A 20,665-nucleotide genomic window follows, 5' to 3' on the forward strand; every position below is an offset into this window, starting at 1 on the left:
ATGGTGGAGAACCTGACTGGACCTCAGGGTCAAGGAGAGAGACCAGGGAGAGCAGACACATCCTGTCTTCTGCTCTTTAACAGAGGATCTGGAGATTGAAAATCGGCTGTGGTGGAGGGTACATGGCTCATGTGGGAGGACGGCCAAGGAGGGCCAGCCTGGACAGACGCAGGGGGCTCACTGAGGAGAGGAGACAGCGGAGAATCCAGAAGAGAGCCCATGGAGGGGCAGGGAGGGAAGGAGGAGACGAGGAGAGAGGGAGAGGGGAAAAGAGAGAGAAGAGAGTGGGCAGAGAAGAGAGGGCTCAGTCAAGCTCTGAGGACGTGCATGGTGTGCCGCATCCAGTGTCCACAGGACTTGGACGAGCCTCTGGAGACAGAAAGGTATGTCCAGGGCTGCTGAGGGATTGAAGAGTCTCACCTGAGTCCATGTCCCCTGTCACTGCAGTGTGACCTCTTCTCAGCATAGGTGGCAAGGGGTGGGAAACTGGAGAAGCTGAGGGGACAGGATCTGAAGGCTTCCAGGTGGTGAGGTCCCATGGTGTGAAATCAGATACTCACCTGCCAGCATTTCTGAAAGCAGTGTCACTGGGTTGTGCCCAGCTGAGGGCCACCGACATCAGAGAGGGCAGGTGAGGGCCCACGAGGTTTGCAGGAAGGCGGGGTCCCCAGTGCAGGAGAGGGCTGGACTCCAGGTGGCTTTGGTGAGAAGTGGGAGGCTTGGGGAGTGGAATCCCAGAGGGTGCTCTCGTTCCTCTGGGAGGCAAGAAAAATGTCCCCTGGAGCCCACCAACCCCAAGGGATGTAGACTGAGGGGTCATTTGGGGACTGAACTTCATAGAGTAATGACAAGCCCCAGAGCTACCCTGGTGACTCGCTCTCCAGGTGGCTGGCTCCCCTGGTGGCTGGCTCCCCAGGTGGCTGGCTCCCCAACCCTGGTGGTGAGAAGGAGGTGGGATGGGAGCTGGGTAGGCAGAGCCACCAAAGTCTGTGCTGCCCACACCATCAGCTCCTGGAGACCTGGGCGCTGCAGAGGGAGCTGCCACACCTGCCCAGGACTTGGGGTGGCACTAGTAGGTCATTGGGTGGTTGTGAAGGGGCATGACCTTGGTCACTACCCTGTGTACACAGGCGCCAAGGGGCCATCAGGCGGGAGCACTGGGGCTGCACACCTCCAGCAGCCGCTGTCCCTCTGGGCCCCCTCCAGGTCTCTGTGAGGCTCTGGTGCTCAGTCTGACAGAGAGGTGAACCTGGACACTGAGGTCCAGCTTGGCTGAGCTGACCAGCAGACAAGCCCAGAGCTGCTCTTCTCAGCTGGCGTTCACACGGCCTCCATTCCTCTCCTCCACTCAAATCCCAGCTGGAGACAACTGTGTTTCCCTGTCCCCATTTAACATGATGCACCACCCCCCACCCAGGGGAAAGCACAGGCTGGCTTCCAGGACGGGATGCCTGCTTCTGCAGCACTCTGGCCATCCCATGTGCCACCTTGATATCTCAATGTAGACACTGAGATACAGGAAACACTTACCAAGGTATCTGTTAGATGGCAAGAGAAAGGTTCTGGGGAAAATGGATGGGCTGATGAAGTGACAGAATAAAACCCCCAAAGATGCCTGTGCCCTCGTCCTGAGAGCCTGCTAGGATTCACAAACGAGGTTACAGAAACAGAATACAAACATGGTCCAAACAGGGTATTGCAAAGGAGTTGTAAGGAGTCAGTGGAATTAAGGTCACTAATCAGCTGACCTGAGATGGGGATATCATTCTAGATTAGTCTGGGTGGTCAATGTGATTTTAGAGTCAACATGAGAGGAAGTGGGAGGCAGTGAGTGTCCGAGGGAGGCCGTGTGAGGAAGGGGCAACCTCCCTTGGCTGGTTTTAAGGTCAGAGGAAGACGACGTCCAGCGGATGGAATCACCCCAGGAACAGACCCCCAGGAAAGAGTCCCAGGCTCACAACACCTCAGTGCTCATGCACAAGACCAGCCTGAGACCCTGGCCCACAGAACTAGGAGAAATCAATGTGTGCTTTGGAGACAGAGTGCTGGTGGTCATTGGCCACAACAGCCCAGGGAGCCACACAGTCCACTTGTGCACAAATGTGTCAGCTAGAGAGCAGCTCAGCAGTGCAACCTTCATACCTGCTACCTTGTTAAATATTGTTCCTGAGCAGAAGTGATGTTGCACTGAACTCCCAGACAGGAAATATGGCCATGGATGTCCCCCTAGCCAGGATGGGAAGGGGCTGCACACTCAGATGGCAACTGTGTCTGCAGGTCATCTGGCTGTTTGTGTGACTGTGACTGGGCATGTGTGTGCATTGTGTGTGTGTGCATGTGTGTGCATGTGTGTGCATGTGTGTGTGTGTGCATGTTTACCTGTGCTGGGGCTGTGAGGCAGCGCAGTCCAGCAGAGGAAATCAAGACGGCACCTCTCTACCTGCCTGCCCTTGTCTGTGGCACTGCCCTCCTGTGTGCTAAGTGGGGATCCTGGTGTCTGTGTCCAAATTTCCCCATTTTATAAGGACAGCAGCCCTATTGGATTGAAGCCCTCTACTACAGCATGACCTGGTTTTACCTAATTTCTTCTGCAATAACCTGTTCCAAAATGAAGTCTCATTATGAGGTACTGGGGATTGGGCAATCAGCTTATGAGGTTTTGCTTTCTGTGACGGGGAGCACAATTCAATCCACAACAGCATTATATTAGCTTCCACACCCAACTTACTGTCTGACACTGAAAAATTTATTTTGTACAAGCATTGGAGATGCGAGGTTCAAAATGCTGGGCTTGAGAAGTTCATCTCCTCTCCCCCACCCCATCGACCTACCTACCAACTGTCTGGAAAGGGTTTTTAATTACATAAGGCACTCACTCACCAAGCAACCACCTTCCAGAGGAGGATAAAGAAAACATCTGTTTGTGATTATGTGATTAAAGTTATAAGGCTATCAAAATGTGTTTGGCACACTTATCATATGCTAATCAAAAAATTTTTAATGTTTTAAATTATCACACAGTTACACATAAACATGTACCATTAAAAAGTAATTAATAAAAAAATACCTTTAAAGATTAAAAAAAAAAAAAACAATAGAAAAACTTCCTCCTAAGTGGTGTGGTGTAGGGTCTAAACTCCTGGGGCCAGCAGAGGGCACTCTAAGCTAAACTTTGGAATGCCCTGCTGCTGCTGTCAGAGAAGTGAAACCAAGAACAAGCAGAATCAGAGCAGCATCTACTGCAGATTAGGAACAGCTGTACTTCTTCAAAAGATAAATAAAGGGTGCCTCTGTTCATACATATGCAAATTAAAGGCACATCACAAGTTCAATGTTTACCTCTAAGACTCTTTTGGAACTTTTAAAACTGTAAAGAGAAATTGCTTGGATACCTGAGGGAGAAACAGGTGTAATGTTAGAGAATCAGGGAGAAACAGGTGTAATGCAATGTCTTCAATGGAAGACCACTGAAATTCTGGAAACAGGTTTTTTCCATTCAGAGCAAGGACATGGTGGCGGCGGCGGGGTGGGGGGTAATGCCAAGTAATTCATTTATGATTTTATTGGATGTACCCCTAAGTAAATGTCAAGAGCTTGGATATTTATTTCTTAGTACAGTTTTTACCAAATGGACCTTATGTGTTCTCAGTTAAATAAATGTGAATTAAGTGCACAATGCCTTTAGATATTTTTATTCTTTCATATATATATGACAGCCCAGTTTCCTAATGCACTCCAAGTAGGAACCCAGCATCTCAGGTTGTCTGTGTGGACCTTCATATTGAAGTCACAGGGCCCGTGACAAGAGGTCTCTGACGGTATGACCACCTGAAATCTTCCCCTGGGATTGGGTAAAAGGTTTTATTTTGCTGGCTTTTCTCTCACTTAGGTCAATCCCTGAATATAAATTGACCAGTTGGGAGCTATTGAGAAAGCAGATAAACTTATCTAAAACCGTTTTTTTAATAGATTCATGAATTTAAATTACCTGACTTCCAGAAGTGTCTAAAATGATCCAGGAGACAACATCCTTGTAAAAGTGGCAAATCCTTCATCAATTGAATTTTGTTTAAGATGGCTGATAGTTTCACATTACTAAAATTAATTCATTTCTCCAACCACCGAGTGGCGGGGAGACCATGTTTCCTAGCAGCATGTGATGGGAGCGGGGAGAACACCCTCTGCTGGGGCAAAGCTGGGCTGGGTATAAAATCTCTCTCCTTGATGTCAGACCCAGCAGCACATTTCAGGCTGAATTAGAAAATGGATTCTTGACTTGGTGTTATGAAGGACAGACCGAGATTGCTGGAAGCTGGACATCAGAAAGCGGTTCAGTGATGACCAAGGTCAGAGTGGGAAGCTGTCTTCAGCTCAGACCTTTCGCTCAGGCCCTGCCCCTCTGTAGTCCTGAGATGCTGACCCGTGGTGTGGGCTAGCCAGGCCACTGGACATTGCCTCTCCCCTCTGCCGTCACCCTCCTTGTCTTTACACTCAAGCCTGCACGCCGTGCCAGCCCCCGTGCCCACTTGCCCTCTACGGCAGCGGGTGGAGAGTGGAGACAGCCTCTGGTTGGCACCATCTGTTCTGCTCTGCGGGTCACGTGGCAGAAGACAGCCAGGACCTCTTTTGGTCCACATCCTTCTCGTCACCTTGTCCCTTCACAGCAGTTGACCTGAGGACGTCAGCAGCTTCTCCAGGCTGCTTCCTCTCAGGGTCCTTGAGGAAGTGAGGACGGATCCTTTCCTGCCCTCAGACCCCGCGCCCTGCCCGGCTCCCAGTCTCTCCCCGTCTCTCAGCACCTCCAGGCTGCTGCGGACGGGTCAGGGCAGGAAGGCCTCCAGGTCACTCTCCGGAAGCATCCTGTTCCTCCTCCCTCGTCTGTCTGCTTCCTGGAGGGGACCTGGTGTGAACTCTGGTCTGTTGAAATGAGACTTCCTCTGGAGTCAGTCAGCGTTCCTGTCTGCACTGTGGAGTCCTGTCCAGCCTCCTCACCTTTGTCCTCCAGGCTCTGGCTACCGCCAAGTCCGATCAAGGGCTAACTGGACACTCCTGCTCAACCGAAAACCCTCTCAGCCCCTCAGGAATGGTCCTTGCATCTGCCTGGACGTTTTCATGTTTTAGAAGATATTTGTATATTCATTTTAAGAGTATTTCTGCTTTTCAGAAATGGATTTTGGGGCTTGGGCATAGCTCAGTGGTAGAGACCTCAGGATTGATCCCTCAGCACAGAAGAAGGAGGAGGAAGAAGAGGAAGAGGAGGAGGATCATTGAAATTGAAGCTAAATTTTACTAACACATTAGTATCAACTGTGATCATTTTTACTACTTAAAGTCAATACATAATTGATTAGTTATAGATATATTATTGAATTTTATATCTATGAGCCTTATTAAACATGCCTCCTACTTCTCATTGTGTTGCTTAATTCTTTCTGTGAATACTGTAGGGATTTTGCGCTCATATTAGTAGTACGGCTGTTCTGTTGGTGGCTGTGGTCTGTGTGTGTCTTTAACATTTTTGTCCCTCTATTTTGTTGGCTTAATAGGAAGTTATGAGGTCATTTGCTCTTTCTGTACCAGGGTCCAGTCTTCTTAAATCTGAATGATAACTTGGGAGGGCCGTCTGCCTCCCCTCCACTCCCCTCACGGTCATGAACCTTGGCTCTGAGGTTCCCTTTAGGGCTCCTAATGCTCCGCTTTAAGGTACAGATTGCAGTGCGGAAGCCTGTGGGTCTTGAGGTCTCACCCACTTCTACTCGGCTGCAGGGATTTCCATCTACCCCGTTGGTGTGGCTCTCCACGTCTCAGCGGGTTCCCGTCCGTCTTCCACTCGTGGGGCAGGCTGTGGGTGTTCTGCGTGGCTTCTGGGCCCCTCTGTTCTGAGACGGCTTTGTTCCTCTCTGAGCTCTGTGCGCTCACTGTGCTCTCGCCTTTCCTTCTCATGGTTTGATGAAAGGGCATGGCCAGGGGCTTACTAAGACCCGTGTGAACACAGACAGGGCTGCCTGCTGGGGTCTGGGGCCGACTCAGGAGTGCTGCCTTCGACCACCCTCTCACTGTGCCATCCAGAGCTGCCTGGGGACCTGAAGCTGCTGTGTAGCTCACAAGAAGCAGGCCAGCACAGGGCCCTGGGAACTCCTCTTACCCTGTTGGCCAAGCTGGTGGCCACGCACATCCCTTTCCCCCCCGGAGCTCTTCCATGGATTTCCCCAAAGATGGAGCATAGGTGCAGCCCTCCAGCTCCTCTTCAGTTTCTGCTCAGATGTGCGTTGGTCTAGTTCCTGAATCTCCTCTTCACCTCCAAGCAGTGTGGGCCCTGCCCTCTCCTCCCAGCCACGTGAGCGACGACCCATGCTGCATGTCGGTTGTGGAGCTGTGCTGGGCTTGGACACGTCTCTTTCTTTTCTATCACTTACTGCTCTTTGGCACTAATTTTCCATCTCCAGCCTGAAGCTCTGGACCTTTCTATTCTTCCTGGGAGAGGACGTGGCTCTCAGACTAATGGGAAAGGCAGTCGTGTGTAGTTTAAGAAGAACTTTGCATTAGCCCTCAGGGGTGGGGGTTGTCCAGGAAACAGGCGAATGTCCATAGACAACCTGAACTGCCCGCTGAGAGCAGAGGAGCAGGGCTGGGAACCTACACAGCGGAGGGTTCTTGGAACACTCTGGCTGGCACAAGAAAACACTCCCATGAAATAGCCAAGAGTTGCCTTCTGATGGGATCGCAGTGAAATGGAGACATGGCCAAGGGGCTGGGCTCTCAGTAGATAAGAGATCAAAGACAGTGCCATCAGCTAGCCGAGGTACACGGGGTGCTGGTTTGTGTGTGCGCCTTTAATAAGGGTGACCGGGTCCTCTGTGGGAATGGCGGGTCTTAACAGGAGACGACAATGTGAGGCTGGCAGGCAGGAGGCTGAGCACCACTCATGCATGTTGGGTGCAGAGCCAAAGCCTCGACAGAGCTCTGAGGATCAGGTGGGCGGCCTGGAGTGGCTCAGCTCACCTGCAGACACTGAGAGGACAGGCCTGCGGCCCTCTGGGGCTGTGTGGAGAGAGGACGTGGGGCCAGAGAGGAAGGCCTTCAGCAGGAAAGCCTGGGGACATGCTGAGGGCTGCAAGCCACAGAGGGTGGGCACGTGAGAGCCCAGGCTGGGCCGGCCACGGTACCCTGGGCGCACTTCACCTCCCAGGGCCGGGCATTCCAGAGTGGGGCTGGGCAGGAGGGCGTGGGCTTCCAGAGCTGGGCCCCAGAACCAGGCCTCCCCTGGTCTCCCTCCTCCTTCCAGGGTCTCATGCTGCGAGTTCTCTATACTCTGTCTTCTGTCAGGTGACCTCAAAAAATAAGAATCAAGTTTCCTAATAGAAAAAATAAATAGATCATAGATTTTAATTTCTTATTATTCTAAATTTTCCACCTTCCAAATGTCTTCTCAGACTTTTAACATTTGGGTGGATTTTGCTAGGAGAGAAACGGGGAAGTCTTGAAATATGTCACCCCAAATGTCGACTCTGGTAAATGCTAAACTCATTTAAGTTACAGTTTTATCTCACCTATAAACCATATATGATATTGAGTATTGTTTATTAGAAAATTTATTTTAAAACATGCCCCAAATGGAAAATGTATCTTTTGTTATTATAATTATTCATCTATATTGATTTAAATTCCAAAAAGATAAAAATGCCAAAATCCAATTTCCCAATCCAAAATACCAATAGCCAGATTTCACAATATGAGTATTAGCATGAATATTATCTGTCTTCTCCACAGAGAATTACTCCAGGTAGTGATGTGGACCTCATTTCCCTGGGCAGAGAAGCCCCGAGGAGACTTACAAAGGAGTGGGAAGACCGATTCCCTTCTTATTCTTCCACATAATGAAAGTGCTCACACTGGTTCACGCTGAGAACGAGGCAGAGAGCATTTGCTTTTTCCCTGACGTCCAGAGAAAATGGAATATCTCTGTCCAAAATGTGCCCCTCTTCCTGTCTTATGGGCTGTGCACTTGGCCTCATTTCCTGGGTTCAGGTAGAAAGCCAGCCCTGGGTGCACTTCTCCATGGTGCAGATATCAAAGATCTAACCACTTAGGGAATCATGCAAATTGCGTTCTGCTTACCCAGGTTAACGTGACTCACAGCGTTGTTCTGCCAACCGTCACCCAAACCTGCTTCTGAGGTTGACGAATCATGTGGTCAATATCACCTGTCAGATCAGTTTATGAAGTTACCCAGGGTAATGAGATGTGACCCACGGGAAGACATCAATTACCAGAAAGGCTTATTGTGGCAGACACTGGTAGAATGTGTGGTTTTCCCATTAGACATCTCTAATTAGTACTGAGAGTGTCAAGTTTCATGTCCACCAGGAAAGGCTACAGCCAGTGCAATGATAAAGCAGGAAAAGAAATTTGAATAAAAATAAGTGCACCAGGCATTGGGCAAAAACAATAGGACACCTACGTACACACACACACACACACACACACACGTGTGTGCCTCTCCACTCCACGTCTCTGGAAATTGGGATGCCCCACGGGGGCCGGGGGCAGGAAGAGCGTCTTCCTTGGTGACTGAGCACATTCACTCACAGGGAGTTTGGGCCAGTCCCTCTGGTTGAGCACCTCTGATTGCACAGGGAGTGTTTCTGGAGACAGGAACTGGCCCACTGCCCGGAAGGCCTTCCTGCACTTGCAGGTGAGGGGAAGAGGTCACCGCCTGAGGGAGGGCAGCCAGAGCTCTCTTCAGGACACACACTGAGCCTCAGTGACAGCCAGGCCTGCTGCTGTGCACCTTACCTCAGGCCAGCGTCCCTCACAGAGGGCTCTACCGACTGGAAACGCTGTCCCAAGGCAGAGTGGGGAAGAGCGGGCTGCAGCCTAGTGTGTGTGGAAATGGGGATGCAGTCTGGTGTCCACTCCAGTTCCCCACGTGACCTGGGTGCAGGTCCACTTGGAGTCTCCCCTTTGTGAAGTAGTGAAAGATAACCACCCTGGTTTGTGCAGGTGCCGTCTAACGAACCATGGACGGGTTCCGAGTGCTGACGTCACCGAAGACTGCAGACCACACAACAGATCAGCATACTGCGCCCAAGACGTTAGGGACAGCACATTCAAGACGTCAGTTGTCCCTAAATTCATCGGTAAGCTTAATGGAATAAAAAATGTCACAGCAAGTATTTTGGTAGACAGAGAGAAGCTTACTCTAAACTTCCTCTGGGAAATCAAAGTGCCTAGAGAAATCAAATGCTCTAATTTTGATGAACAAAAATCAGGGAAGAATGAGTCTGCTCAATATTGAAACTCCTTCAGCTGCAGCAACCAAAGCTGTGGGCACTGGCAGGTGGGAAAGGCATAAAATCAACAGATCAGAACAGAAAACCCAGAAACAGGGCCACCCAGACACGTCCACTAATTTTTGAGATAAGTGCAAAAGGAGCTGAATAAAGCCTTATCCTTTCAACAAAAGGTGTGGAAGGCATTCCCTGAGTGTGTTCTGGGTGGTGAAAATTCATAGATATGATTTTTTGGGGGGGTACTCGGGATTGAACCCAGGGGGCTTAACCACTGAGACACATCCCCAACCCTTTTTTGTATTTTCTTATCTAGAGACAGGGTCTGGCAGAGTTGCTTAGAGCCTTGCTGTGTTGCTGTGGATGGCTTTGAACTCATGATCCTCCGACCTCAGCCTCCAGAGCCTCTGGGATTTCAGGCATGGGCCACAGTGTTGGCTTAGAAATAAATTTTTTAAAATGTATTGGTGTAAATTAATAAATACTAAATCTTCAACCTCAGTCTTACCTGCTCTTCATGTTTCCATTAGTGCATTATAATTACACATAATATCGGGGTGACGTGTGGATTGTGACATATCCATAGGTGACATAAAATAATCTGATCCAATTTATTCCCCAGGACCTCCCCTTCCTCCCCCTCCACCTGACCCTCCCCTACTCTGCCGCTCTCCCTTCTTTTTCCATGAGACCCCCTTTGTTTTCTTACACCTTTCCCTCTCCAGCTCCCGCATAGGACAGGCAGCATCAGCCCCTCACCTTTCAGCTCTGGCTCACCCCTCAGCATGTGCTCTCCAGCTCCGTCACCTACCAGCCGATGATACGAGGTCTGCTTCAGCTTCAGCCTCTTGAAGACAGGGGATTCACAACAAGGGATTTAAGAAACAGCAGTGAGGACGCAAGCTCCTATTGGAAAGGAGACACCCAGAATCCTGCGTGTGGGTGCACAGGCTGCCAGGTTCAGCCAGGATGGTGCAGGCTGTGCAGGCGCGGCCCTGGGTGCTATGACAATGGCAATCCAGAGTACTGGTTTGGCTCACCCAGAGGTGTTGAGCCTCCAGATCTGAGTCCCTGCTGCGTAGAACAGAATGACTTGCCCGCTCTCAAACCATGGAGAGGGGAGAAGATGGCAAGAGCAGACAGCATGGGCTGATCTTTGTCACTTACAGGGTCTGTGGCGATAAACTGTTGACCTACAGGAGACACTGAGGGTTTGTCGGGGAGCAGGAACATCTTCTGTCTAGCCTTGACAATAAGTCTGTGCTTATCTGAATATTCAACCTGTCAACAGCTGGTCTTTCAAGATTTTGTAAATAAATAATAAAAAGAAAAGAAGGAAAAAAAATCCCCTTTAAACACGGCAAGGAGAAAAAAAAATAAAGGGGAATAAAGATGAGGAAGAGAAACATCTTTTTCCCCAAGGTATGAAAAAGAAAACCACTACCTGTAATTTTGGTAGGGAAGGAAAGAACTGAATGAGTCCCTGGATTCTGGCAGATAAGAGCTCACAGTGAAGACAGGGAGACACTGGGGCTTGAGGAGGAAACCCTGGATGGTGGAGCTGAGTCCAGAAAGTAATGCAAATGCCAAGTGAAAGGCTCCAAAAGGGAGGGTCCTGGCAGCGGCACCGCAGAGGCAAAGCCCCAGAAGTGCAGGTAGGCCAGGGGAGGGCTTGGGAAAGCGGGTGGAAAAGGATGGTCAGGATCCCCGGGGGGAGCGAGGCCCAGGGAAGAAAAGTAAATACGGCCTGGAGGCACTTGACCTTCCCCAGGAGAGCACCAAAAAGGAGTAGAAGGGAAGCCCAGGTGCCGTCCCAGAACCTGTGCCTGAGCAGGAGAAGGCGTGTCTCAGGATGGAAGCACAGAGGACTGTGGTTGGTCAGAGCTAGACCTGTGCACAGGGCAGTCGGCCCAAGGGAGCATGAAGGAAAAACAATGAGGTTGACACACAGAGACAAACAGCAGGGGGCAGGGGGCAGGGGGCGGGGGGGGGGGGGGGGGGGGGGGGGCTGACTGCAGGAATCCTCCATCCCCAGGTGAACTTTCAATTGAGGAAGGCGGTGTCACAGTCCCAGACAACTCCTCAGGAAAAACCATGTGGCTCTAAAGTACATGAGGCCACATGGTTATTCCAATGGCAATAGACGAGGTAGAGATCTTTAACATGTAAGAACTCAATGAATACGGGCACGAAGGCCCTGGGATTAGTTCTCAATTTCTATTTCCAGTAGACAGCTATTGGTGCAAAGAAATTCAACTTATTTTTATGGGTTGCTTCTCTATCCCTTTTTCTTACTGAGTTACTAAGTTTAGTGTGTGTGTGTATGTGTGTGTGTGTGTGTGTGTGCGCGCGCGCGCGCGTGTGTGCGGTCATTCACAGTTTTCTACCTATAAGGTCATGTACAGATAGGCATGACAAATTCACTTCTTCCTTTCTGGGTTAGATGTTTTCTTCTGTCTTGCTTGATGGCACTTTCCAGTGTCTCCAGTCCTTTATTAAAAGGAAGTGGCATCCATGAGCATCCTGGCCTTGCACCAGATTATCAAAGAAAAGATGTCAACTTCCTCCCATTTATTATGATGTTTACTGTGAGACTTTTTTTCATAAGTGAACATAATATGTTCATATTGTTTCCTTCTATACAAATCTGATTTTTGAGACTTTTCATCATGAAACACTGTTTCATTTGGTGAAATGCCTTTTTAGAATCTACTGAGATTATCCTGTGCCTTCATCTTTCCTTCTGTTGATGTGGTGCATTGCCGTGGATGGACTTACCAGCATCAGAACAAATAGCACAGCATGCTAAATCCCACGTTCTGTGCTGTATGATGTCGTTGGCAGATTGTCTAATTCAGCAAAGAATCTGGACAAAATATTTGCAAATCATAAACCTAATAAGAGGTTTATGTCAAAAATATAAGGAATTTATACAATTTCATAGACAAAGCTACCAAATAACCTGGTTTAAAATGAGCAAAGGGATTAAATCAACATTTTTCCAGAGAAGAACTAAAAATGAGCAACAGGTGTAGAAAAAAAACTTGGCCCACTACTATCCAGTGAAATGTGAACCAAGACTACAAGGAACTGTCACCTCCCACATTTTAACACAGTTATTACCAAAAGCAGAGGCAAGAGTTGGTCAGGATGTGGAGAAAAGAAGGCACCAGCACAATTTGGGCATTCACTTGAGGCAGATGTGGTGTGGAACAGCCTGGAGGGTCCTCAACATGCTTTAAAAATAGGACCACCACACATGATCTAGCAGTCTCTCTTCTGGGGATATGCCCTCCCGTCAAAAATAACTGAACCAGCACCTCTTAGAGACATCAGCCCCCCAGGTTTTATTGCAACATCATTCACAGTAGCAGAGACATGGAATCATCCTAAGTGTCCAAAGACGGTAAATGGATTAATGGATTTTGGCACATGTGTGTGTGTGAATATTATTCAGCCTTAAAAAGGTAAATACTGCTGTTTGCCATAACATGAACACACCTGTAGACCTGGAGCACATTATGCTGAATAGGAGAAGTGAGAACAAAAAAGGACAGTACTGCCCAGTCATACCTGTGAGTAGTGTCTAGTAAGTCCGGAAATGAATACAGAGTATAAAAACTGGGGTTGACAACATGGCCTTTTGTATTAGAAGTCTGCTGAAAGTAGATTTAAGGTGCTCTTAACACATGCATGCACACAATGATGGAGGTAGTTTAATTTGCTAATTTTACTGTATATATGTGTATCTAAACAGCAGGTTGTATACCTCAAGCGTGCATTAAGAAAAAAATTGGGCTGCACCTGCGCGTGGCGCCAGGGGTCAGGCTGCAGCGCCAGAAGACTTGCTCATGCATAACTGGGGCCACCTGTCTTGTTGGTGGCCCTTTTAACTGTGAGCTACATGGCAAAACAAAAACAAAACCAAAAAAAGGAAGGAAGGAAGGAAGGAAGGAAGGAAGGAAGGAAGGAAGGAAGGAAGGAAGGAAGGAAGAAAGAAAGAAAGGAAGAAAGAAAGAAAGAAAGAAAACAATTGGGCTGTTAGGATACTTTATATTTGATACTTCTGTGTCCTCACCTTCCACCAAAACCAAAATGGTCTTATTATGCTTCATTTTGATGATTAATCACAATCAATGTAGTGTGTACTTTGCTTGCTGGAGTGAAATTAGGGTTCCGTGGTATGTAGTGACATGTGTCATAGCTTCTGTCACTGACCTATGTGAGGGGCAGGCATGTCTTTGTGCTGTCTATTTACCTGCACCAAGCAAGTCAAATTCTCAGCGAGTGCAAGGCAGGGGCCAGAGACACGTGGCTACCCAGTAGCATAGCCTGAGCCAGAGTGCAAGCCCCTTGACTTCAAGCCAGGCCGTGCTGGTGCTTATTATCACATCACATCCTGCTTTGCTACTGGGTCATTTAAAACAACTTGGCTGACCTTTCAATATCGAGTACCAGCACCAAGTGAGAACAAGTGAGAACACATCCACACATCCCCAGTAGCAGCCTCAGCACCAGCAGCACCAGCAGCACCAGCAGCACCAGCAGCACCAGCAGCAGCACCACCATTTTGCCGCCACCAACATCAGCACCATCTTCATCACCATCAATAATTACGTTTTCTCCTCTTCCTCCAGTGCTCTTCTATATTAAAAAAAAGCCAACTTTAGTGTCTCCGTTGATTTTCAGCCACAAATATATCATTTCCCCCTCCATATTTCCCAATAAAAATATTTCCTCAGGAATGCAAGCAACAAACATAAAGATATTAAAGAAATTCAATTGAGGTGATGTGAAGCTCCTAGACACATTTATCCTATTTCTGGAGTTGAAGTAGTTTCTTATTGCATTGGGAAGGAGAATGCTTTCACACATTTCAGCAAGCCTAGGAAGGCAAAGATGTTTGAGACAGGTGTTAAAATGTTATTCCATTATTTAGGGACAAAATTAAGGTTAAAGCCACCCTAGTACTTACTGGGTAAATACTCTGTCTTAAATATTGATGCTTCTGAAGATTCTTCACGTTTAATTTTTTTTTTGATTTTTTTTTTTTTTGCTTTTTACACAAGTATCTCCTGACTCTTCTATTAAACATAATAATGAAAAAGACTTTTTGTCTCTATGTCATCTTACCTTTCTTTGTCTTCAGTGCAATTAAAACTACCTGGAATTATATTATTGAAGTTTTTCTATGGCTTGCAGGGAAACAGCATGATGACAGGAAATTTCTTTTGCCTCATTGTCTATAGAACAGTGTGTATATTGGATGCCATTTGCCATTTCGAGTTTTTTTTTTTTTTTTTTGTATAGTTGCTGTTCTTTGATGTTCATCCTTAACAAAACAAACAAGCCAGGAACGTGAATGCTACCTCCACAGTCATCCCTCCCGGGTGCTACCAAAGCAGACAGCTCACACTCCACTGAATGTGGGCCATCGACACTGTGGAAGAACATAGAAGCTAAACAGGGTTTACCAAAGTTTAATGATTGAAGTCCCTTCTAGTTTACATATTTTGACATAAAAAAGACTTCAGATACAAGATAACAGACATATCTGAAATTATTTACCTGAGAACATTTTTATTCAACAGACACACCATCCATTGCTCCACAAGCCCCACTAACAGGAAATACAGCTCTGTTGCTATCCAGGTGACCTGTCCTAGTACTCAATCCTTCCCCGGCCAGTGAGAAAACCACCTAGAGAGAGAAGTCTCTGGTTTTTACATAGTATGGAAAATGCTTGCTGAGGACTCTGTTTGAAAACAACTGAAACTATTCTTCCTAACATCGCTAGCATCCCCACTGTGCGTCTCATACGGTGAAGTTAGAACAAACTACAGGTCCTTTCATTGTACTGACCTTAAACAGAATTTGTTGCAGAGTCTTTCTGGAGGTCACGTTCATTCCAGTAGTGGGAACCTCATGAGACCTGGAAAAGAGCTGGCAGGGAACTTCAGAAGAATATACTGCTGTTGTTTGTTTCTCTTCTTCTTTTATTTTTGTCTTCATTCTCCCTAATTAATTCTTTATTTCTTATTTTTTCAATTCTGATTTCTTATTTATGATAACAGAATGCATTACAATTCATATTACACATATAAAGCACAATTTTTCATATCTCTGGTTGTACACAAAGTAGAGTCACATCTTTCATATCTTCTTAGATGTACTTAGGGGAATGATGACCATCACATTCCACCATCTTTCCTACCCCTATTTCCCCTCCCTCCCCTTTGCCCTATCTGGAGTTCATTTAATCTCCCCCCACCCCCGCATAGCATATTATAGATCAGCATCCTTAAATCAGAGAAATCATTCAGCATTTAGTTTTTTGGAATTGACTAATTTTACTTAGAATTATATTCTCCAGCTTCATCCATTTACCTGCAAATGCCATGATTTTATTCTCTTTTATTGCTGAGTAAAATCCCATTGTGTATATATACCACATTTTTTTTATCCATTCATCCACTGAAGGGCATCTAGGTTGGCATCACAGTTTAGCTATCGTGAATTGTGCTGTTATAAACATCGATGCGGCCATATCCCTATAGTATGATGTTTTTAAGTTCTTTGAGTATAGACCAAGGAGAGGAATATTTGGGTCAAATGGTGGTTCCAGTCCCAGTTCTCCAAGGACTCTCCATCCTGCTTTCCATATTGGCTGCACCAATTTGCAGTCCCACCAGCAGTGTATGAGTGTGCCTTTCCCCCACATCCTCACCAACACTTATTGTTGTTTGTATTCTTAATAGCTGCCATTCTGACTGGAGTGAGATGAAATCTTAGAGTGGTTTAGATTTGATTCTCTCTAATGGCTAGAGATGATAAACATTTTTTCATATATTTGTTGATTGATTGTATATCTTCTTCTGAGAAATGTTCAATTTCTTGGCCCATTTATTGATTAAGTTATTTTTTTTGGTGATAAGATTTTAGATTTCTTTTTATATATACTAGAGATTAGTGTTCTATCTGATGTGCATGTGGTAAGAATTTGATCCCAATTAGTAGGCTCTCTATTCACCTCACTGATTGTTTCTTTTGCTGAGAAGAAGCTTTTCAGTTTTATCTGTTAAGGTCTGTAAACAAGTCAGATTGGCACCTGTTATTTTGCCAGAGAAATGTTAAAGTCTGTAAACAAGTCTGGATGGCGCCTGGCCAAATGCCAGAGGGAGTGGTTTGTGAAGTAACAAAAAGCGAGCCATTAAGTGTGGAGATTCCTTATTGGTTGACTGCTGTATCTATTTTATGCTAATTAGATAAGCTGTGTAAAATGTATAAATATCTCTCAGATCCTACAATAAACGGCTCCCATTCCTGCTGCATCAAGATACACAAGTTATTCGTCACCCCCCAGTTATGTTGCCCAGCCAGCCGGGCTGCGGCATTTATCCCCATCCCATTTATTGATTCTTGATATGAATTCTTGAACTACAGGAATCTTATTGGGAAGTTGAGGCCTATCCCACATGATAAAGATTTAAGCCTACTTTTTCTAGGATGCAGTGTTTCTGGTTTAATTCCTAGGTCCCTGATCCATTTTTGAGTTGAGTTTTGTGCACGGTGAGAAATAGGGATTTAATTTCATTTTGTTGCATATGGATATTCAACTTTCCAGCACCATTTGTTGAAGAGTCTATCTTTTCTCCAAAGTACGTTTTTGGCAGCTTTGTCAAATATAAGATAACTGTAATTTTGTGGGTTATTCTCTGTGTCCCCTATTCTGTACAATTGGTCTACATGTCTATTTTGGTGCCAATACCATGCTGTTTTTGTTACTGTTGCTCTGCAGTAAAGTTTAAGGTCTGGTATAGTGATGCCACCTGCTTCACTCTTCTTGCTTACAATAGCATAAAAAAATAAAATAAAATACTTGGGAATCAACTTAACAAAAGAGATAAAAGACCTCAATAATGAAAACTATAGAACTCTAAGAAATTAAAGAAGACCTTAGAAGATGGAAAGATCTCCCTTGTTCCTGGATAGGCAGAATTAATATCATCAAAATGACCATACTACCAAAAGCACTATACAGACTTAATGCAATTCCCATCAAAATCCCAATGGCATTTCTCATAGAAATAGAAAAGGCAGTCATGAAATTTATCTGGAAATATAAGAGACTGCTGTTATTTGATTCTTCAATGTGAGATACATATCCTGTTGCCCACTAAACAGATCTATCTGACTATAGATACAAAGTGTGATAATTAACTGTGGGTAGCACTCTGACTGGTGCTGCAATGAATCTGCTTAGAAATCCTGCAATTTTAAAGAGTGTTCAAAATACATCCCCCAAAACCAAAGGATCAGGTATGATAAGTGGAAGATTATAAGCAGCTAAAACAGCCACCCAAATGCTGATATATGGGCTACAAGATGATTCTAATTCCTAGTAAACTGACAAGTTTTAAAATTGGTATTTTGACATTAGTTTTATGTTTTCACCTGCTTAAAGTCAGATGAAGTTTTGTAAATATTATTCCATAAATAAAGATCAACTGAATATTGGCACTGTTGCCAAGAATCCACCTGGAAGCAACCTCAGGGGGAAGGGGACTGGTGGCCCCGTGGGGAGGTGTGTGGGGGCTGTGTGGGGGCTGCATGCCCTGGGAGACTCGTGGGAGCACCACCGTGCGCCATGGTGTTCAGTGATCGCCACTTGACCTTGCAGTATCTGAAAGGAATCACAGCACGAGAAGACAAAGGCAGCCTGCGTCACAAGTGTGGCTCCGAGGAGGGCCGATACACTCCGTGGCATGGCTATTGTCCCTCATTTGTCAGGCCGTATGTCACCTAAATCAAAGTTATGGCTAATTCATTAGGTGTCCTTTGAGTCCCCTCCTCGGTGGTCACAGTAAAGCTGTGCGCAATTTCTGCCATACAGTCATTAAAAAGACGCATGGGCCCTGCGCTCCGCTCTCACTTTTCAGGCTGAAGTCCGATGACTTACAACTTTCATTCCTGTGGGCAGCAGGGTGTTTGTCAGCCGTTATGAGTGACCTGGAGAGGGGCTCAGGGTGCAGTGTCTACAGTGCGGTGGAGAGGAATGAACATCTCTACACGTGCTCAGATACTATGTCAGGCCATACGAAATTAGCTGTCATAACAAGTCCATAAAGCCTTAACACACCATTCATCTTGCTCAGCTTATACAGTACGTCGCTCTGCTGAGTGGATCTGAGCAGCTCGTAACCAGAGGCCCGCATGGCCCAACTGCCGAGAGCTGTCTTCACCTTGCATTCTGTTCCTTTATTTGCTCATCTAACTGTAGGCAAGATGTCCATCTCCTTAGCTTCCTCTTGATTCTCTCATCTTCTATTAAAGACCCTTATAAAAAATGTTTTTGAAATTTATTTTTCTTCACAATCCCAAATGTGAAAATAATAGTTTGTAGCTCAGATTAAAGGCTATTTTGGTGGAAAAGTATGAATATGAGTAACATCTGCTTCTCCAAGGACGCTGAGAGAGAAGAGATTGGCAGCTCAGGGATGTATGAAAGACCCCTGTAGCTGGGACCTATAATTTTCAAGCTGGAAAATGCCCCAATCTGCTTCCAATGAGGGAGTAGGGAGTTGTGCATATTTTACCTGCTATTGGAGTAACACATTATTGACTAAGGATGAATCCAGAATTTCTCCACCAGGGTTCACGGATAAGAGGGCTTTTTGTTTTAAAAAATTCTGCAGATTGAAAATCTAAGGTGTTGAGTTTCATAAGGAAACATTTATACCAGTGACTTCAAAGTAGGATGTGAGCATGACTCAAATTGCCAGATTCAGGGATGCAGAAAGGAAAACTCAATGCTTTCTACTAACATTTACTTTAATCTCAAAACTATGTAACCTCTATATGCTTTTTGTTATTTCTTATGTGGACTGACACTTGGGTCCACCCCTTGTCAAGGTCAGGTGATGACCTGTGATTGATAGTACTCAGGAGTCCCAGGGATGGTGGGATTGCTCCCTAAAGGAGATACTGCTGTCCATGTCCTGAATCTATGGTGTTGTGCCATAATGCAGCTCACAGGTATCATATCCAGGGAAACGAGTTACTCAACTCCTGCAGAAGCTTGGGCTTCAGGATATTCCTAACAAAGCATGCTTGGAAAGCCACAAAAAATGTTCTTATGTGGACCTTTGTCAACCACCATGCAACATCATGAGGATCTGGTTAAGGTTGTCAGGAAGGTGACCCAAATGACTTAGAATTATCAATCAGATTATTTGAAAGACAGATCATTATAGCCACTATTTTACACAGTGCTTTTTACCCTCTATGCTTTGTATGCCTGGGGAAGTAAACTACTGACTGTTGAAACCATCCCAATCAGCCAAGCAATAAACCTGAGGCAGCGAGGACACAGTGGCACCTGTCTAACCTTAGCCATGCACAAAGGCTGGGCATTTCTACCAGAGTTTGGAAAAGGCTTGTTAGAATGCAGAGTGCATGCTGTTCCTTGCACAGGAGCAAAAGGAAGATTACACCTTCAGTTACTGTACCAACGCCTTCTCATCAGCAGCAATTACAAACATAGATCAACTCTCCCACAGAGGAAAACACAGGTCTCCAACATACTGTGGATTTTAGTGTCTGTTTCGGTAATGCAATCCTTGGCAAGTGATTCATGCATATATGCCTGTGCACGAGACTCAGAGAACTTGAAGTTTCATTTGCTCTACATTAAAATTGTCCCCTTTTATTTACTATTATTTTAATTACATGAATTTGTAGGAAACAGATGATTTGATAAGTATGTACCATGTGTGATAATCAAATCCGTACTTAGTATTTCCATTTCCTCAAATATTTAATTTTTGATGAACACATGATTATAAATATGTCATTTATATATCACATATATGTAAATATGTCTACTTATGGGGTACAGTGATATTTTAATAAAAGTATACAATATGTACTGACCAAATCAGATGATTACTATCTCCATGTCTGTATCAACACTGTGTTTGGAGCCTTTAGCCCCTCTCTCCTAATTACTCATAGAACATGAGTAGGCTGTTGTGACTTACAGTCCCGCTCTGCACCACACATCACCAGAGCTCATTGTTTCTTTCTAATTGTGTCTTGGCACCTATTCTCCAGCTTCTGTCTCTCCATGACTCCCCACCTTCCCAGCCTATAGGAACCACTACTCTACATTCACACTGATGTTTTTTAGCATCTCTAAGAGTGACAATATGCTATATTATTAACATAATAATATGTTATTATTATAACATTATATTATGTTATAATATAATATATTATATAATATTCCATTATTTGGTGCAAATGATAGACTATTATCCTTTTTGGTGGCTGAATAATATCCTACTGTATAAATATACCACAATTTCTTTCTCTCT

The 20,665-nt window shown here is 45.6% G+C and overlaps 1 long non-coding RNA gene and 1 other non-coding gene across 2 annotated transcripts; both read left to right on the forward strand.

The window, feature by feature from the left end:
- The first annotated feature begins 41 nt into the window (after positions 1-41).
- LOC143641680 (uncharacterized) lies at positions 42-9,786 on the forward strand. The gene is made up of 3 exons (XR_013155462.1): positions 42-383; positions 9,004-9,140; positions 9,607-9,786. It is a non-coding gene; the product is annotated as an uncharacterized LOC143641680 (long non-coding RNA).
- Positions 9,787-13,085: 3,299 nt separating this feature from the next.
- On the forward strand, positions 13,086-13,198 carry LOC143641761 (small nucleolar RNA SNORA76). The gene has a single exon (XR_013155483.1). It is a non-coding gene; the product is annotated as a small nucleolar RNA SNORA76 (small nucleolar RNA).
- The last annotated feature ends 7,467 nt before the right edge of the window (positions 13,199-20,665 follow it).

Source organism: Callospermophilus lateralis, chromosome 5 (genome assembly GCF_048772815.1).
Source record: "Callospermophilus lateralis isolate mCalLat2 chromosome 5, mCalLat2.hap1, whole genome shotgun sequence".
In the NCBI taxonomy this organism is placed as follows: Eukaryota; Metazoa; Chordata; class Mammalia; order Rodentia; family Sciuridae; genus Callospermophilus; species Callospermophilus lateralis.